The sequence below is a fragment of the Lissotriton vulgaris genome, chromosome 1_2, assembly GCF_964263255.1.
Source record: "Lissotriton vulgaris chromosome 1_2, aLisVul1.2, whole genome shotgun sequence".
Classification (NCBI taxonomy): Eukaryota; Metazoa; Chordata; class Amphibia; order Caudata; family Salamandridae; genus Lissotriton; species Lissotriton vulgaris.
In genome coordinates, this window is record NC_141686.1 from 41468419 (window position 1) to 41485875 (window position 17457).

General features: G+C 48.1%; 1 protein-coding gene across 2 annotated transcripts in view; it reads left to right on the top strand.

Moving 5' to 3' along the window:
- DENND5B (DENN domain containing 5B) overlaps positions 1-17457 on the top strand; it is a 751805-nt gene that overhangs the window by 255754 nt on the left and 478594 nt on the right. The window lies entirely within an intron of this gene.

Consider the following 17457-nt stretch of genomic DNA (forward strand, 5'->3'; position numbering starts at 1 on the left):
GACCGGACTTTGGAAAAAGGCCAGCAAATTAGTTGGAACTGATGTTGAATTGTTTCTTTGTCATTTTTATATAAACCACTTGTGGATTCCACAATGGGACTTTTTTTTGTCTAGACCAGGGTTCTCCAATAATCAGTCCTGGTGGGCCGGATACATGCCATATTTTTAGGATAACTACACTGATCTAACTTTGGATATACTAAAAATCTGTCATGGAACCGGCGCCCCAGGACTGATATTCGAGTTGGTGGTGTATTGAGCGGTGTATTTTAAAAATAGTGTTTTAAATATTTTTGGGGGAGTTTTTAAAAAAAACAAAATCACAATTTTCAACTTCTAGTCAATGACCGCAAGCTATACTCCAGTCTACCCCAAGAATTGAAAATATTTGCAAATCGAGCTCATTACAGTGGGTATCCTACTTGGTGATATAAACACAACAGTGACATAAACCCAGCACAGTTGTGGAATTTTATAGCTAAATATCCAACTGACAAGATGTTTTAGAAATCCATTTGTCCCATTTAATGTCTTGCAATGACATTGGGATTTATTTATATCACGAGCTAGCACCTGCGTTCTGTGGATAGTTTGGAATTTGTATTGCCCAAGAAACAGTGTGCTTTTTTGGGCATATCCGAATAGGGTGTTTGGGTCAATCGGGTTCCCAGTCTCTCGGGTCTCTTCAGCCATATCAAGTATTTTTGTTAGTGACCACAACACATCAAGTAGTTTATCCTGACAGGAGTTCCAAGAACAGTCCAGGCCCTTTTTCAGGTCCTTAATAAACTTTGTTACAAAGGTATCCATTTTACTATCGGTTACCTTTGTGAATGATTAGAAGACACTAGGAGCATTACGATTGGTGGATGATGTGCTTTTCAAAGACTCACGGGATATGTAGTATTTTCTACTTCATGATTATACAGTGTTATGAACGTTGTGTATCGTGCTGCTGAGACTAGAAATGGGAAGAGAAATGCATAATCTGAGCCTCTGGTCCAGACGTAGAATTTGTTGGACCTATTTCTTAATTGGCAGTTTAGTGATCCCTACCACGATCTGTTAACATGGTAGCCATACAGATGATCATAGAAAAGGGTTATGTTTAAATACATTGGTAGTATGTAAATGCCATCCATTTGAAAGTGTCCTTTTTTTAAGCATTAAACATCATGGAGAAATACAACATAAAGATGTGATAAGCATAATCCTTCCCATCAGCAAATATTTTCATCGATCAATGATTCTTTATAGGAAGTAGCTCAGACACTTACACAAATTCGTATTAGGCTGTAAGGCCTTCTGCTTGTGAATGGTGAATTATATATACATGATGTTATCACATCAAAGCAGTAGGCTATGTGTACCGTGCAGTGTCTTCACACGAATATTTGATGTAATCTATTTATTGAAGTACGTTTTAGTAATAAGTACTATCTATTTAAAATCTATTAAATGATGAACTGGCATTTATAGGTATGCTACTGACCAATGAAGTTTTGAGGCTGTGTAACTATTATGATTAATTTGGGCCTTATTTCTGATTTAGCGAATAAAACGTTGTCTTGCCAAGAGGTATGCACTTAGACACAGAGCACAGATTGCATGGTCTGTCTGTGCCATGGTTACTTACCTGTGAAATGTTAACACAGATAGACAAGTTCTCTTTCTTATCTGTGACACTTGGAGCGTACTGCGATCCAGTGGTTTAAATGTGCAAATTAGTTGTCCACATGCATACTGGTTTTCCCTACAAACTGCCTACCTATATAACATCGCCATTTTAGGGATTAAAAAGAGACATGACCTTCAACAAGAAGATGACTGTCCTAATAATGGCAAATGGTAGAGGAGGGCATCTTGAAATTGTATTCATTAATTTTTAACTGTCTTGAGTTTTGGAAATTTACTCATAGTTTGGTTTCACATTAGTATTATTTTCACCATACAGTTTTTGCTTTGCTCTATCTATGAGTTGAGATTACAGCACCTCCAATACACGTTTCAAGTTGACTACTTTCTCCATGATAAACACTACCAAGACTTGTAACTGCAGTTCATATTTATTCATTTGTTGAGAGCAAGACATAGGTCCAGGCAGTTTCAGACGGTCCTTCTCCAGCGATTCACTAGAAGGCATTATAGACTTAAGTTGATGAAAACTAAAAACGTTTTCTAGCTGACACTAGAGATGCAGTAGAGGCCTTATGGTAGAGGTTTGGACACACAGAAGTCTAATTAGCACAAAAGCTGGATCTTCAAAGTATATCCCATTGGCATAAGATTGGTAGGAGAGAATTTCGGCAATGCTAGCCTGAACTGTATGTGACAACCCCAGATAACGGAATGCTAATTTTTTAGAAAGAGGTTTTGATTTCATGTCCTGCTCTACCAGAGGTTCATTGAATTGAATATAGTCCACAAGTGACATAAGACTCAAAACGGTTTAATTGTTATTGTTTATATGCCTGCTTTATATTGGCCACAGTGATTTTCTTTCAAAGGACGGTCTGAATGTAGTCTGCTGCTGTTGTTGGGTCAATAGTGGTCCTTTAAAGGGCAGAAATAAATACATTCAGTATAGGTTTTTAAATAGAAAGCAGGGATCGTTCTTATCAAACATTATACAGTTAAAAAAACATAAAATATCAAAATGCGTCTGTACCTATCCCAGGCAGTCAGAACCATAATGTCAATTTACATTTCCCAGCAATTCAAAATGCATTCCATAAAAAGCACATTTTGTGTATATAAAGTGCGATGTGCAAGTGCAAAGTGATTCGAAATGCTTTTCAATAGCATTTACTCCAGAGAACAGTTTAAAGTGCATTCTTTAAAAGTGCATCTTGTAGATCTAAAGTGCAAAGTGGTGCGAAATTCTTTTCAATAACAATTACTCTAGTCTGCAATTCGCAGTTTAAAAAAAATTACCAGCTTTCGCCAACAAGATTACAATACCACTTAACCTACAATATTTTCCCAATAATGCCATACAACATTGAACCTCTTCACGCTCCCCACGCACTTTGCATATGCCTCTTCCAGCCCTGAACTGATTATAACAGGTTGGTTCTCCAATTCTGCAGGCTAAAGGATTGTGCAATCTTCAGCGCAATAGAGTAAAAGAACTGTGCTCCCTTACTAAACCTCTGGCTCTCTTTGGAAATCCTGATAAAGTCTGGTTTGTTTTATGACGACTTGTTGGAGTATAATACGCCATCCAGCAGGGTAAGCGTGACATTATTTCATAATTTGTCGCACTTAAAGATTTATATCCAATCTCTGAAATGGAATGCCAGTCCCTTGCTGATAAGTTACTTTGCTTTTTTTTCATGAACCCTGGATAAAAAAACAACTATATCATCTTTAGTAGATTGATTCCTTAACAGTCTAGACCAGTAGCCGATTCCTCTTAATTGACTTATAACCAAGGCATGGCTGAAATAATGTGAATTTTGACCATCCCCCTCGCTATTGGCTGCTAAAAAATGGACTATCTGACCAAATCTTTAAAAAACAAAAAGCGTGCAATGTTCCCCACTTCTAGAGAGAAGCTCTTCCTCAGAAATGTATTTACTCCGTAAACAAAAATCCCCAAACTCTTTATAACCTATTGAATTCCAAAACGTAATCTCCCTATTTTATTTATTTTTAGCATTTGTTAAGCGCGAACAATTGCCCGCAGGCGTCTCGGCGCTGTACTGTTGTATGCTCTCCTATTAGGTATCATGGATAAGTGGGAATTTTTAAAGATTAAATAACCAGGTTTTCAGTTTTTTCCTAAATGATATCAGATTTGGGCTAGATCGTATGGATTGCGGGACTGTGTTCCATAGTTTAGGGCCTACCACTAAGAAACGTCTGTCTCCCCAATTGACCAGCCTGGTCCGTGGCACAACCCTAGCAGATAGCAACATCCCTAAAAACTGGCCCTCCAGGAGCTGCAAAAATGAGCGACCAAGAAAAAGCTGATATGATGTTCTGAGGGCGCTCAGCCTCACTCTGAACTTCTGAAGGAGCTTGTACCTAGTCTTTTTGGGTAACGTTGCTGTTTTAATGATGACTGGTAGACTTATTTTAGATTCTAACACCATACTTGTTTAGAAAAAAAAGGTCAAATCCTCTAGTCCCATCTAAAAAGATTAGTAGTATACCCATGAAGACTGCCTGATAGTGGCGCTGTACATGGAGAAGTGTTAATGCTGATCCACCCTGTGTTTGGTCTAGTTGCAAAATACTCAATTTCACCCTTGATCCTTTTTTCATCCAAATAAAACTCATTATTAATGATTTGATCCCCTAAATAAAGCTATTTGAGGTTTTAATTGGCACAGAACAAAAATATTAATAGTGGTAAGTGCCGATCTGGAAAAAGTGGTACCCTTAGTCATTTTTTGACTAAACTTTTTCGATCTTTTTTTCGAGTCAAACGACTCCATTGGTGCCGGTAGGGTTGCCCGGGTTAAAACCCTGTGCCGACTGCAAACGACTGATGTCGGTTACCGATCCCCCATCGCCGGTGCCTGCATTGCTTGGGGCCCGACCATGATGACAAGTTGTGCCCCGACTGCCGGGCCTTGACGTAGAAGGCTAGGCGGGAGCGGTCCTGTAACTGCCTCGAGCTCCGGCAGTCGGCCCCGTGCCGATCGAGGAGGTAGAGGGACCGGTCGTGGGTCCGGAGTCATCACAGCTCGACGAGTCCTCAGGTAAGAGACACAAGAAGTCGAAGAGGCGACCCTGCTCTTCTGACTACCCCCCCCCCCCCCCGACGCTCGCGCGATGCGGCCGGGGGTTCGGGTGACACTGCCCACGCGGCTCCGCAGCCAGCTCCATACCAGCCGGTCCCTGGGCTGAACGCGACACCGAAGGAGATCGACGCATTCCTTGTGGCCATGAGGAATCTCTCTCCTTCGGGCCCTACGGAGGTGCCTTCGGGCCCCAGGGGTTCGTCTGGGGGCCCTAGTGGGCCGGCGGCTTCGGCCCTGGCGCAGTCGGGTACTATTACTATTACTATTACTAGTGGGCCGGTGGTCGACCTCACGACCCCTCTGCCGTCGTAGACCCCCAGGGTGTCGCCCCGACGCCGCCCCGGACGACGTCGTCCCCGATTCATTTCCCCCCCCCCCCCCCCCCCCCTCCCGCCACACCCCCCTCCCTCTATCCGGTTCAGACGTCGGAACCGCGTTGATCGACGCCGTATTCGACGTTGAGAGAAGAACATTTCTTCTATGATACGGCCCCATCGTTTGAACGTGAGTACCAGGAGATGGAGGGCGAGGCGGATTGGGAGGGGTCTGAGGACCCTCTGGCACATGAGTGCCAGTCTTTTCAGGACTGGGGAGGTGAGCTAGGGGAGGCCAGTGGTTCGGACACTTCGCCCGACACTAGATTTGTCTCCCCTCCTACCGTGGCTACGGAGGAGGGGGCTGCCTATAGTGTGGTGCTGACGAGGGCGGCCAAGGCCTTGGCTCTTAAGCTCCCCGTCGCGGCCATGAGGACTAACCTCCTCACTGAGGTCCTTAAATCGCAGGCATGCTCTTCGGAGCCTCTTCTGCCGTTTAATGAGGCCTTAACTGACGATCTTTTGGGCACTTGGTCCAGGCCCGCTACAGGTCCCCCTGTAGATAGGAACTTGGCCAGACGGCACCGCCCGGCCCCGGGCAACCCTAGCTTCCTGTCCACCAACCCCACCCCGAGAGCCTGGTCATCCAGGCCTCTAACTCTCAGACCGCATTCCCGACGGCTCCCCCTGATCGGGATTCCAAAAGGTACGAACAATATGGTAAAAAGATGTTCTCCTCACTAAGTTTGGGGTTGCAGTTAGTCAACACTGCGTGCCTTTTGGGCCGTTATACCCACTCTCTGTGGGACACGGTCGCGGACATGCTGCCACAAGCCTGGAGGAGGCACAGGCTAAACTCACCCAAGCCCTTGCGGAGGGTTGAGATGCAGCACGGTATTCCATCCGATGTGGGCTGGATACAACGGACTCGCTAGGCAGGGCGATTGCAACGACGGTGACGGTTCGCCTCCACGCCTGGCTGAGGTCCGCCAACTTTTTGGCTGATGTCCAGAACACCTTTATGAACATGCCGTTTGATGGCCTTCGCATTTTTGGCGACAAGGCAGACAGTGCGCTTGAGCGCTTTAAGGACTCCAGGGCTATGGCCAAGTCCAGCAAAATGCTGCCTTTCGCTCCTTTCGTGTCCAAGGAAGGGGCGCCCCCACATGTCCTGCCAGCCACGGGCCGCAGACTAACATCCAGCGTGGTGGCGGACGTGGTAACCACTGTGGCAGTACCCGGGGACAACGGCGAGGCCAGTCCACATCCACCCCGCAGCATCAGCCTCAAAGCCCTCCGAGTTTCAGACGCCAATGGGGGACAGGGTTCCCCATCACCTCCTCCACTGGTGCACCATCACATCAGACAGGTGGGTGCTGCAAATCGCCCGAAGGGGCTACTCCCTCCCCTTCGAGGCGACCCCCTCCTGCCATGCCACCGCAGTACCACCGCGTGTCGGGTGATCACTTGCAACTTCTGCAAGAGGAAGTTACGGCCCTCTTGGCCAAGGGGGCCATCGAGTGCATTCCTGGGCCAGAAGTAGGGTGTGGTTGTTGTTCCCACTACTTTCTGGTTCCCAAGAAGGGCAAAGAGGGCCTACACCCTATCTTGGACCTGCAGAATGTCAACGGCTTCCTCCGGAAGGAGAAGTTCAAGATGCTGACTATGGCTCAGGTCTTAGCTGCCCTGGACCCGGGAGACCTGATGGTAGCGTTGGACTTGCAGGACACATATTTTCACATCCCCGTCCTGCCGGCCCACCTGCGTTACCTGCGCTTCACGGTAGGCCACGAGCACTTTCAGTTTACTGTGCTCCCCTTCGGCCTTACCAGCGCACCACGGGTGTTCACGAAAGTGATGGCGGTGGTCGCAGCTCATCTACGCAGGTTAGGGGTTTCAGTCTTCCCCTACCTCAACGACTGGTTGTTGAAGGCGGGCTCGCCTCAGGCAGTCGTCAGCCACCTCCAAACTACGGCCGACCTCCTGCACCTGCTGGGGTTTTCCATCAATGTGCCGAAGTCGCACCTGTGTCCCTCTCAGAAGCTCATCTTCATGGGAGCGGTTCTAGACTCGGCGCGGTTTCGGATTTATCCTCACGAACAGCGGGGTCGGGATATTCAGGCTCTGATTCCGATCTTTCGGCCTTTATCCCGAGTCTCGGTCAGGTTGACGCTGGGGCTGATGGCCTCCTGCATCCTTCTGGTGCATCACGCCAGGTGGCGGATGCGGGCTCTGCAGTGGGACCTGAAGTCTCAGTGGGCCCAGCATCAGGGCAACTTGTCCGACCACGTCTTGATCTCGGTGGGCACTGCAAGACAGTTGCTGTGGTGGCTCACGGACTGGGTCAGTGGCAGATCCCTCTCCCTACCCCAACCGCAGCACATAGTTGTGACCGATGCATCTCTCCTGGGCACGGGGAGGCCACATGGGATAGGCGGAGATCAGTGGCCTCTGGTCTCCGGCAGAGTCCGGGCTCCACATCAACCTTCTGGAGTTGCGGGCGATCCGACTTGCACTGAAAGCATTCCTGCCATCTGTCCGGGGGAGTGTAGTGCAGGTGTTCACGGACAACACCACCGCCATGTGGTACTCCAACAATCAGGGCGGGGTGGGTGCCAGGAGGCTCTGCGCCTCTGGCAATGGCTGGAACATCAGGACGTGACCCTGGTGGTTCAAAACCTGGCAGGTTCCCTGAACGCCAGGGCGGATGAACTCAGCTGTCGGTGCATGATGGATCACGAATGGCGTCTGAACTCGGGCGTGGCGCAAGGTCTCTTTCAGCAGTGGGGAGAGCCTTGGTTAGATCTATTCGCCACAGAAGAGAACACGCAATGTTATCAGTTCTGCACGTTGGAGTTTCCAAGGCGGCACTCGCTCGGAGAGAGACTTTTCGTCGCGAGTGGAGTTGCGGTCTGTTGTACGCCTTTCTACCCAAAGTGCTGAAGAAGATCAGGCGCGACCGGGCCCAAGTCATCTGTGTGGCTCCGGACTGGGCACGAAGATACTGATATCCCTTGCTACTCAGCATGTCAGTCGATCCTCCGATTCGTCTGCCTCTTCAGGAGGACCTTCTGACGCAGCAGCAGGGGACGGTCCACCACCCGAACCTGTCCAGTCTCCACCTACAAGCTTGGAGATTGAGCGGCGACAGTTGAGGCCATTTGACTTGCCTCCTGAAGTCTGCGATGTGATTCTGCCAGCCAGGCGTTCCTCCACAAAATCGGTATACGCCTGCAGGTGGAACAAATTTGTGGCATGGTGCACAGCAAAGGCTGTGGATCCACTTTCTGCCCCCATTTCTGAGGTTCTACTCTTTCTTCTTTTTCTTGCCCAGCAGGGCTCTGCTCTGGGGACTATCAAGGGCTAACTTTCTGCCATTTCCGCCTTCTTAAGGCTACCTGATCAGCCCTCTTTGTTCAAGTCCCCGGTTGTAAATAGGTTCTTGAGGCATCACTCATATGTTCCCCCTGTTCCTTTCGTGATGCCTCAGTGGGACTTTAACCTTGTTCTGACTTATCTGATGTGCGCTCCCTTCGAGCCACTTCATAACTGTCCTCTTCGTCTTCTCACCCTTAAGACTGCATTCCTGGTTGCCATCACCTCTGTCAGGAGAGTGAGTGAGCTCCAGGCCCTTTCTTCACAACCTCCTTTCCTTTCTGTCCATCCGGACAAAGTTGTGTTGCAGACGTGACCCTCTTTCCTGCCCAAGGTGGTCACAGCCTTCCACATCGGGCAGTTCATCACCTTGCCCACCTTCTTTCCGCCTCCGCAACCCTCAAAATAGGAGGAGAGGCTCCACCGTCTGGACCCAAAACGTGCGCTCCCATACTATCTGGATCTCACACGCCAGTCCCGGGTGGATGACCAACTCTTTGTTGGTTACGTGGGCGCTAAGAAGGGATGGGCGGTGCCTAAACGGACCATTTCTCGATGGGTCGTCTTGTGCATCAAGGCTTGTTATTCACTGGCTTAAAAGGAGCCTCCTGTGGGGCTGCTTGCCCATTCCACTCGGGCCACGGCGGCTACTACTACCCTGGGTCGGGGAGTCCCCTTGCAGGACATCTGTCAGGCAGCTACGTTGGCCTCGCTCCCCACGTTCGCTAGACACTACTGCCTGGACAGCCAAGTCCGGAGAGATGGCTTTTTCGGCCGTTCCGTTCTCCAGGACTTTCTGGTGTGATTATTGGTTTGCAGATCCACCACCGGGGCTGGTATTGCTGGGGTATCTATTCTACGGTAAGGAATCTAATACTAACCTGTTTCTTTCAGATGCACAAGTTACTTACCTTCGGTAACGATATATCTGTAAGAAACAATAGTTAGTATTAGATTCCTTACCGCCCCACCCATTCTCCCCGTTCTGCGAACCAATATCTAGGGTTAAGGTCATCCTTTTGTGGGCCCTAGTTTCATGGCACCAGTGTCGTTTTTTATCATGGCTCTGCATTTCTGGCGCAGAAAAGCTTTGTATAAGAACTGACATCAGCACACGAGGGCGGCATCTAAGTATTCCGGCGACGTCATCCCGGCGCCAACGACGGACGCGAAGCCGCAGACGACGCCTAACGACGCACAGGGGTACTGCTACGCAAAATTTTCCGGATCCAGTCTGACGCCTGGGGATATTCTAAGGTAAGGAATCTAATACTAACTACTGTTTCTTACAGATATATCGTTACCGAAGGTAAGTAACTTGTGCTTTTGTAAGCTAAAAAAAAAAACATCTGAGTTTACGAGATCAAGTCCTTTTTCAGCATCGATCATCATTAACACTTTTATTTATTTGTTGAAATATATTCTATTGCCTGCATTAAAAACTGGGTGTCTGCTGACATAAGATTACCTGCGACAAATCCACACTGATCTTTAGGGATGAGCAACTTCGCAGCAGGCATTATTTGGGTTACCCTGACTTTCATCAGAAGTTTATAGTCTGTATTTAAGAGACTGATGGGTCTGTACGAATTCACATTCTTCAGATTTCTACTCCTCCCAAGAAAGCTTACAATGGTTGACTCTTTAAAAGAAGGAACTTCCCTCAACCCCTTTAATATAGTTAAAAAGCAATACCAAAAAGGGCACCAGTTCCATGGCAAATATTTTGTAAAACTCCAATGGAAATCCTTTATTCCCACATGCTTTAGTATTGGCTTTTCTCTGGAGTGCTTCATGAACTTCAAGAGGCTTGATTGTCTCCAGCATTGCCTGAGACAAAAAATTTGTCTGTTGAGGGACCTAGATGGAAGTGTAGGATCGTTCTATGCTGGCCATCGAAACGGTATACTTCTTTTGATAAATATCACTATAATGTTGAAGAAATATTTGATCAACTTCCTCTTTTTCTGTTGCAGCACTACTAGTGGGAGTGATTCTCAATAGATTTGATTGTATCCTTCTCATTTTTAATTCTGTTAGATCAGGCCAGGAACTTGCCTATATGCTGGTTCTCTTCATTCAATTGCTGATGGAAAGTATTGGAATTGCTTCTTTCCTGGAAAATAAAAAAATCTCGTAAGATTTTGTTTTGCCATACCTAACTGCTTGGTACTGGCTCTATCCCATTAACTCCCTCCATTGCTTTTGTAACTTGATCTACTGCTGCCTGCAGTCTATTTGCCGCTTGTGTTCCCTGCCTTGATTTGCTTTGACTGCGATAACTTTCCCTCTCAAAGCGGCCTTAACAGCTTCCCACACTGAAAACAGAGAAGCAGTATTTCTATTGATAAGAAAAAACTCTGAGATACATCCTCTCATCTCTGCTACACATCCTCTCATCTCTACTACCCACTCTGGATCTGCCAAGCTGTCACAGCTGCCTTTCTCTACTCGCTGACCCTAGGTCCACCACAGTGGAGAATACACAGAGGTGAGAGCAGGCATAAGCCCAAGTATTGGACTGCACCCATTTTACTGCCCGAGACATTAAAATTCTAGGCATAATGCCGTTTTATAATGGTGCGAAGAGCACCTGTATTGTGCGAGGCCTGAGTCATCTTCCCACCAAGGATCAACAAGCTGAAAGCTTGATTTAAAAACATCATTCATGAGGGGCGCTAGAGAGCCGACAGACAAGGTGGCCGCATCCTAGGGAGGCTCTGTTAGCCTGGGAGCACTATCCCTCATAATCCTGCATGTCAGAGAAATATTTGCGCTCGAAAACCTGTGGCATGCTCATAGAAAAGCTTTGGGAAGCTCTGGAGACGTTCAGGAGCCGATAGCGTGCCGCCTGGGCCTCCAACATTGATTATCCATATTTGCAGCCCAGACCCGCGAGGCGGAGCACAAAATGGCAGAGATCTGTGCAGCAGAGCTAAATCTACGGGGACGGCGGCTGCATTATACGCCAGCCTTGCCAGCTACTCACGCGAGCCCTGACCTCTGAGGCGCAGAGATTCCGTTTGCAGCCGGGACCCGCTGGGATCTGCCAGACCTGCTGGCTGAAGGAGGCCACCTGAAGAAGAAGCTGCCATGTTGGAGTGACGGAAGGTTTTTTTGGTGGTGGATGGGAGATTCCAACTTTCTGCACTGCTGCCCTCCATTGGCCCGTTGGGAAGGTGAGAGCTGCTCAGGCCTCCAGGTGCCTCATGGGAGCCTTGGTCAGGGGCGCGCTGGACTGGGAAGGCAGCACAAGCCGTGTAGCTTGGTAGGTTTTAACCGCTGGACTGCCGGAGGCACGGCTGCGCTGCTGATCTGATTTGGGGCCGCTGCGCTGATGGCCCGCGGGGGCACTGAAGGTCTGTGAATATCGTGGGACTGGACTGTGCACCTGCGTCTCATGCTGTAGTGATCCGGTGTGGCGGACAGGAGACCCCGACGGACTGCACTGACTGGCTCCTTTGGCCTGCTGGGCAGGTGAGAGCTGCTTGGGCCTCAGAGTGCCCTGTGGGAGCTTTGGCCAGGGACGTGCTAGACTAGGGAGGTGGCGCGAGCCGCATAGCCAGGCTAGGCTCTTGTCGGACTGCGGGATGCACAGCCGCGCTGCTGACCTGGTTCGTATCCGCTGCGTTGAGGGCCCGCGGGGGCACTGGAGGTTTGTGAACATTGTGGGGTTGTACTGTGCCCCTGCGTCGGTGATCCGGGCGCAAGGGTGAGTTGAGAATAGCGGTGGGCCCGTACCGATAAACAGCGGTGTTTGAACTAAACTGCTGCGAAGCGAGAAGGGCAGTAGGCCCATCCTGATTGAAGTGTGCTGGGGCCTGCTGACTCATGCAGCACACTTGTATGGAGCTAGTGGGCTGACCCACACTGTAATGTGAGACTGGGTCCAGACACAGTCAGAAGCACAGAGGAGCATAAAACCACAACAGCGCCTCGCGTATCCCTCTTATCCGAGGTCCCCTTGCAAAAGTAAACTCGCTGGTCATTGCGTGGGACAAGAGAAAGCCCCCAGAGTTATTAAAGTGCAGGATGGGGCGTATGGAAGGCAAACAAGCAAAGCTACAGTTTTCTGCGCAGAAACAAGCCCCTAATGAAGATGTGGATCGCAAAGGGAGGATGAACACTTTCCCCCTCCCAAATACAAGATGCGGAAATCAAAACACTACTCCTCACTCTGCACCAAAGCCTGTCCTCTATATAATTTAAAATGGATACCATGAACTTGCACATGGACTTTATTGAGCAATAACTTGAAAAACACGACAGGCGCATATCGGAGGCAGAGCAGCACATTTCCTCACTTGAAGACCACTCTACTACTAGCTGCGCAAAACTACAAGGCATGGAGAAACTCTTGAAAGTTATAGCTGCTAAAAATTAAGACCTGGAAGCACGCTTGCGCAGAAATAATTTACGCATAGTGGAGTTCCACTGCTAACGGGTATCATGGAGGAATACATGGAACAAATGCTTCTGGGCCTCTTTGGTTGCAGATGTTTTCTCCAAAGTGTTGGTGGTGGGGAGAGCCCACTGGTCACTTGCGACGAGATCACCACCGGGCGCACTATGCCGTTCTATTTTGGCGCGTATCCTCAACTACAAGGGTCGCAACACTGCTCTGCGTCTAGCCAGGGAAAAGCAGGATTTGATTTATGATAGTTAAAATTGCGTTATACCTGGATTTCAAATTAGCGGTACAGGAAGCACGGAAAAAATTAAAACTCCAACAAGTCAATATCCAATACGCCATGCTCTACCCTGCAACACTGCGTGTTCAGTATCGCGGAAAGAGGCATATTTTCAACAGCCCGCAACAAACCCATCACTTTCTAAAATTCTCCATGAAGTGCCCACCTACACCACAAGACAAGGACCCTGGATCAGGACGATCCACATCGACTCATGAGGACGACTAAGGACAGATTAAGTAAGATTGGAAACTCTACCTAGATCCGGTAAGACTATGCTTCTTGTTCAAATGCAAGTCGGCAGGAAGCACATGCCGGTCTGAACACTTTGTCTTTATACTTGCATCAATGCGCCCCTACAACGATGTAAAGTGCCCTGATGCATATGCCATATGATAAAGATTTTCCCGGGCTCCCTCGCGGGACGCAAGTTGCACTGACTGTCTCTCTGGCGCATATCCCCAGAGGGAATTCCCCCGAAGAATGTTTTGTAATGCTTATACAATATTAGCTGTTATTGTTCAGTTATTAATAGTGCGCCATCATCCCTGGGAAGAGGCAGGTTGGGGAGGTGCTCTTTTCAATATGTGCAATGTATGTTGACTGTGCCGAGGTTTACATGGGCTGGGTCGGATATATTTCCCCTGCGGGATTGGGCTGCAGGTGTGGGGTGAGGGGGTAGTATAGTTTAGTTTAGGTTATGTGTGATAGCAATGCATGGCACCGCTCACTATTTACACAGATGCGATTACATGTATTATTTTATGAGCAGTATTCGCTTGGTAACACTTATGTTCACTTATTCCCCCAGAGCATTCACAGAAATACATGACTAACTTGGATTCGGATAAAACCCCCACCATTAACTCCCTAATTAAACGTAGACCGGTCCTACACTACCTAGACAGACATCACATCCAAGTGGCAATGTTGCAGGAGGCGCATCTGGCTTCCAAGGTGCCGCCCACATTTGGTAGGAAATGGGCTGCACACAGTTGCTTTTCTTCGTATTCAACATACGCAATAGGCGCATCTATTCTGGTTAAAGCAGGCCTGGGGTATTGTCTGTTAGGGTCAATGCAGGACTCCCAGGGCAGATTCAGTTTAATTTGGGTTAGGCGGGCTGGGCACACAATAACACTGTTGAGTTGCTATGCGCCCAACACGGATGATGCTGGATTCTTCAACAATTTATGGGGGTACATGCTAGAAATAGTCTCCACTTTTTAGTGTGGGGGGGACTTTAACCTAGCAATAGATCCAGATATTCATCGCTCATACCCACATCTACTCTCGCAGCCACATGCTACCAAACAGCTCTCTGCCATTATAGCCGACAACCAACTTTTCGATGCATGAAGATACCACCATCCAACGTAGAGGGAGGATACTTTCTTTTCAAGTGTCTACTCTAGCTGGTCCCGCCTGGTAGTCCATCTGCCGGTCTAAACACATGGCTCCCTGAGGTGTCGCATTTGGTACACACTCTCTCGGACCATTCCCCTGTTCTGATGAAGATATCACCGCCAGGTCGTAAATCCCCATATCGTTCCTGGAGGCTTCAGCCCATGGCCCTGCTGGATGGAGCCTTCCAGGAGGAATTGCGCCAGGAAATTGTGGAATTCTTACGACGTAACATATATAGTGTCTCCGCATTCGCATGTGTCAGGGAAAGATTTAAAGTCACAATGAGGGGCCTATGTATAGCTAGCTAAGATCTTATGCTCTATCAGAGGGACTCTGAATAGATTAGAAAAAGACATCAAGCAAATTGAGGAGCAAATTGCCTCTTCACCCCATTCACACTCAAAAGCATGACTTAAAGAGCTACTAACCGAATATTAATTGGATTAATTGCCAGATCTTATGGGGAGGGCGAACGTCCAGGCAGAGCCGTGGTTGAAGTCAGAGCCCTGGTTGAAGTCAGCAGAATCCCCAGGGTCGCCAAACAGATCCTGGAAATCTGATGAGGAGGGCACCAGGCACACAGACTCACTGGAGATACTTAACACTTTCTCCAAACACTATACCGCATTGTCACACCTGCAGCTGAGATCCCCCAGACATAGCCTCTTACTTTGAGGATGCAGCTGTTGGATGGATCAGTGACTCTCGCGGAGAGTTCTTGACCGCTTATTTTATGGAGGACGAAATCCGGGCAGCAATAACAGGTCTGCGCTCGAGCAAGGCCCCAGGACCTGATGGCCTATCAGCAGATTTTTAGAAATACTACATTGATCAATTGGCCCCCATTCTCAGGCAAGTCTTTGAGGACGCAAGGTATTCCGGGACTCTCCCTCTGTCCATGCGACAAGCCTTAATCATATCTATGCTTAAACCGGGCAAGGAAGCCAATAGATCGAGGCATATAGGCCCCTGTCATTAATTAACTGCAACACGAAGATCCTCACTAAAGTAATTGCCTATTGATTGACCTTGCCAATGGATGGGCTGGGCCTGCTAGACCACGCTGGCTTTATACCTGGCAGAGCCACCTCACACAATTTACGTACCACATTTGCACTCGTCCATGACATGGACCCCAAGATTTCTGCTGCTGGGATATTCCTAGACGCCACAAGAGCTTTTGATTCCCTTGAGTGGGACTACATGTTTACCATGCTAGGCAGAATGGGTCTTCCCCAGCCATTCCTAGCATGGATTAGACTACTCTATGCCAAACCAGAGGCCGTAGTTCAGATTAATGGCTTGTATTCCAACCCAGTCCTCATTATGCAGGGCACGCGCCATGGATGCCCACTATCCCCATTGCTATTTGCCCTAGCCTTTGAACCCCTGGCAGCCAAAATAAGACAGCACTATAGAGACTATGCTATAACATATCCCTTCAGACAGATACTAATATCGTTGTATGCTGACGACAATACCTTATATCTAAGGGAGCCCAATGTTAGCCTTAATCCAATTTTTTAGAGAATGTATTAGATTTGGCAACCTGTCAGGGATAGGCCTCAACTGGAGCAAGTCACATCTCTTCCCACTCATCCCAATACAGCTCTCGAGTTCCCACTATGTTGGTGTGAAACTGAAATAAAATACTTGGGTGTGACCATAACCAGGAATACGGAGGAAACTCAAAGGGCAAATTATGGGGCTGCAATTGAAACGATCAGTAACTGTTTGGATCGTGCTGCCGCTTTCACTGGCCAGTAGAGTGGGCTTGATGAAGATGAACATTCTACCCAAGCTCCTATACCTCTTCATCAATATACCATATAACCCAGGGCGCACGTTTTTTAACACTCTCTGATCCTTTCTTATCAAATTGGCATGGTATGGGAAGAAGCCCCGTATTGGATGGAAACTCATGACGCAGCCATTTTTCGGGGGAGGGGTGGGGGATTTGAGGCACCGGATATGGAACTATACTATCTCAGTTCCCAAGCCCATTACACAGTATATTGGCTTCACACACCACCTTTTATGCTACACTTAGCCATCAAACAAGGTAAGATGACACCCACGCCCTTAAATTCCTTTTTGGGATCACGTGTCCCTCAGGAGGGAGTGACATACCATACTATTACCTGTACCAACAATGCATGGAAGCGTCTTGCTAACGAAATGGCCAAACCTGTACTTTACTCCCCACTTGTGCCCCTGTCCCCCAGGAGGCTAAATGTCGGGAAATGCTTTGTTAATGAAGCCTAACTACATGGGACGATTTGTACCAGGATCGCAGGTTTAATGACCGACTGGAGCTTTTGACTGGTGAGGGAGTTACCCCACGGAGATATTTCTGTATATTCGACAGAAAAACAAAATCAGGGCCAACATCCTGGGATTCCCGCATGAGCCCCCACCCTAGAGGTATTGGACACAGTGTTAAAGATGTCTGGTCCAACACACTCCGTGTCCCAAATATATTGTGCTGCGCTGTTAGGAATGCCACACTTACAATCTGGGGCCAGAGAAGCGTGCAATCAAGATTTGGGAACTTCCATGACACATGTACGATGGACTTACTGTTGCACGCAGATCAAAGACATCATGGTCAGCAGCCGGCTGCGAATTATACATTTTAAGTCATTACATAGAATCTATTATATGCCTACATGGCTATGTAACTATAAACTGAGAGACGTTGATCGCTGTATGAGATGTTGGCAGGAGGGTGCAGACTTCCTGTACAGTATTGCTGTAATCCAGATGTGACAAAATCATTACCGACATGGCCATCTGTAATGTGGCAAATGAGGGGGGTAGTTTAGGCAGTTGTCTCAGTAAGCCCACACAGGTCCCAACCACGTTGGAAACTTGGATTGACTTGGAAAGTTTGGCATACATTGTTATGCCTAAGCTTTT